We start from the raw sequence: 3,618 nt of genomic DNA on the forward strand, positions 1-3,618 counted from the left end.
TTAATTTAATCAATAAGAAACTATTTATTTTTTCTTATACTCATCAATTATTAAGGAAAAGTAATTGTTATTATTATCAAAAATATTTTATTTATTACTTCATTTTTTATTTATTGAGAATTAGATTAATGAATAGTTATGGTGCAATATAATCATTCAAAGATGATATGATAAAAAGAAATGAAATCACAAGTCTCCTTTTTCTTCATTTATATATTTTTTATTATTAATTTTTTTTACCATTTATAAATTATTATTTATATCATTGGAAATATATTTTCCTAAAACATATCACATTAATTATTTTTCCATAATAAAATATATTGTTATTATTATATCTAAAGATGATAGGATGAAAAGAAATGAAGTCACAAATCTCCTTCATCACCATTTTGATAATTTTAATTGGTAAAAAATATTTTATCATTTATAAATTATTACTTTTTATCATTAAAAAGATTTATTCCTAAAAAAATACAACATTAATTAGTTTTTCATTAATTATCTACCATCTTTATCTACTATCTATATATAAATTGAGTGGGCTGCAGGAATAACTAAACTATACAATCTATATCTTTGACAACCAATATTATTAAACTCGAATTGGACATCATACTAGAAAAATTCTTGTATTAGGTTTAATCGGTTCCAATGGTTAACCCGTCTAGTCGGATCAGGTGATTTTATATATAACTAATAATTATTTGCGAATACAAAATTTATATAATTAATAATCATGTATAATTATATTGAAGTGATATATCTTTATCTTTTTTAGACTGGAGTAAAACATGAAAGTGCAAAGTGTCAAGGATAGCACTAGCAATGCTTTGCCTATGTTTTGATGAAGACAAGGTTCTATTAAAGCTTGAAGATGGCTCAACAATCAACATGTCTATTGCTCATTTAGTCATATCTAGACTAGGATATAAATAAAATGATTATTCTAAGTAGTCTGGGATGTAGATGTGTGTCGTAGTAAGTGAGTAAAGGTGAGGTGAACCTAGGTGCAAGTCTCTCAAGCCATCATAATTGTCATATCGTATCCATGAGACATATCATCTAGTTAATTGTATGTTCATGCATTAATCATACATGTTACATGTGCATATTAGGCATAATATAATTGCTAGAATATGTATAGAAGTTGTGCATAACATATGAGAAGTTTACCTTTTGAACCATGTATTTTAATATGCCAGTTAATCGATTAACGTGGTGACTTAATCGATTAACTCAACTGTTTTTCTGTTAAATCAGTTTTTCTGTTACAACTGTTTTCTATTTCAATTCTGTTGTACTGGTTAATCGATTAACGGGTAGCCTTAATCGATTAACATGTCTGTTATTTGTTATAACTGATTTATGTTTTAACCGTTTACAACGAATCTAACTGTAAAAACTGCATAGTATAAATAGAGGCAACTTCCAGAAATCTGTAGCATTGCATTCCATTGTATAGGACTGATTTTAGAAAGCATATTTCGTTTTGTATTCTGTTTTTGCAAGAGAGTTGCATGTGTGAGAAGAGAGTTACCATGCTTAATTGATTTCTGTTTTGCATATTGTTTTTCACATTCTTATGCTTATTCTTATCTTGCTCACATATTCATGTATTATTTGTAAAGATTTCTAGAGAGATATATTGATTGTTGTTTTTGATTAACTCACATGTTCTTCATGGATTGAGTGATTAGTGAGTGAGTTAGTCTTAAGGTCTTTTACTTGTTTTCAAGCATTATTGTGCTTATAATACCTTGTTGTTTTAATCCGTTTTCTGTGTATTTTGGATTGATCTCTTGGTGTCGTACCATCACAGAGATTGAGATTCTTCACCGAGACTAGGAGGTCTTGATTTGAGAACAAGAATCTTGGCTGGGGTTGTTTCGCGAGAAAGGTTTTCTCAGGCGATAGGTAGAGTCAAACCAAGGGTTTAGGTGTTCTAGATTTCAAGAAAGAAGTGTCCTATGTTTTTGTAATTTGAATTGGTGTGTGTGATCATACGTATATTCAATATTGTGAAGAATAAAATCTCCCAAGATCAGAAGGGGAGGCCTGGATGTAATTTGCAGTGGACCGCAAACCAACCAGGATAAAATTCCATCTTTGCACATTATTCTCTCCATAGATCTTCTTTACTTTTCTTCCTGTTTCAATTTGAATTAATAGCTTATATTTTGCATAATTGTTCACTGCCATATGCTTGTTAATAGTGACTAATAATATCTGCTTTATCTCTGTTCAATTGATTTTAAATAATTGTGCAATTTGCCTCTCTGATCATTATGTTATGTGCACATGTGCTATTCGATTAAGACTAGGTGTTAATCGATTAATTGGGTTGTTTCCAGAATTGGGTTTTGGTGCAAGAAGCGATGATTGATAACCGCTATACCTATTCAACCCCCCTTCTAGGTCCCCCCCTTTCTAAAAGGTATTGTGGTTGTTATCCATGAAGAAACACCACTCGAGAAACTAAAACGCGTAGGGCTCGAAAACAACGGAGATTTTCGACGCGGATGCCCAAAAAGGTGAGGAAATAGTCCTAGAAACCGGACTACCCTCGCCTGGGCAAGGGAGAAACAGTGAATCAGACCCCCAATTGTCGCCTAGGCGAGGGCCAGGTTGCCATTTGGCCTGTTCTATGCAGTCTTGGGCGCCCGAGCAATAGTCTCTCGCCCGGGTGAGACCCAGAGGGTGATTTTGACCAGTTTTGGTGGATTTTCGCTTGAGTGACAGTCCCCTCGCTTGAGCGAGAGACATGTAGGGAATGGAGTCTGCTTTGATGAATTAGTCGTTTGAGCGATAGTCTCTCGCTTGGGCGAGAGACATGCATAAATTGTGACTGTTTTTATTGATTTATTGCTTAGGCAATAGCCATAGCTTGGGTGTGAAGTATATTTACACTTGGGAGAGATTGTGGCTCAAATGAAGAGCCCGATGCCCAAACCAATAAACTTATACTGTTACTTTTGTTCTGCGCTTTATGCGGGCAAAGATTCTAACGATGACATCATGAGCAAGGTGATGCCTAAAAAGGATTACATGATACCACGCAGCAAGGTCGTCTGACCGTAAGAGGCTTGGTCATGTGGTCGTCTAGGGTAATTCAACGATGGTTCATAGTGGTAGGGATGTTATTCCTATATTACATGATAACATAGGATTGGGTGCCACAAGAAGCATTCCTTTGGGAGATGTCTTAGGATGGAGCGATCGTTATGAAAGACTAATAAAAAGGTTTAATCGGCTAACATCGGGTAGTGTGCATACTCATTATGAATAACGAAGTAGTGGAGAGGAAAATTACGGGAGACGAATAAGCCCCGCAATGTTGAGAGGGACGGGTATGACAGTGATTCGTCATGAAAGTCTTGAGGGAGAGTCTAGGTGAGACGAGTCCCTTGTATTCCTGGATGAGGTATTATGTTGGATCAGACAGTTCTCACAATGTAAACTAGACGATCTCTGACAATCCCTCTTTGCAATCAAGATCAATGAGAGGGATGCCCAGAAAGTTTTTGATACGACACCATCCTAAAATGGACAGTTCTTCATAACCGATTGATCCTATATCCTTGTGAGCAATAATTTATTTTTGGTGCATTCAAATCG

The sequence above is a fragment of the Lupinus angustifolius genome, chromosome LG19 (genome assembly GCF_001865875.1).
Source record: "Lupinus angustifolius cultivar Tanjil chromosome LG19, LupAngTanjil_v1.0, whole genome shotgun sequence".
In the NCBI taxonomy this organism is placed as follows: domain Eukaryota; kingdom Viridiplantae; phylum Streptophyta; class Magnoliopsida; order Fabales; family Fabaceae; genus Lupinus; species Lupinus angustifolius.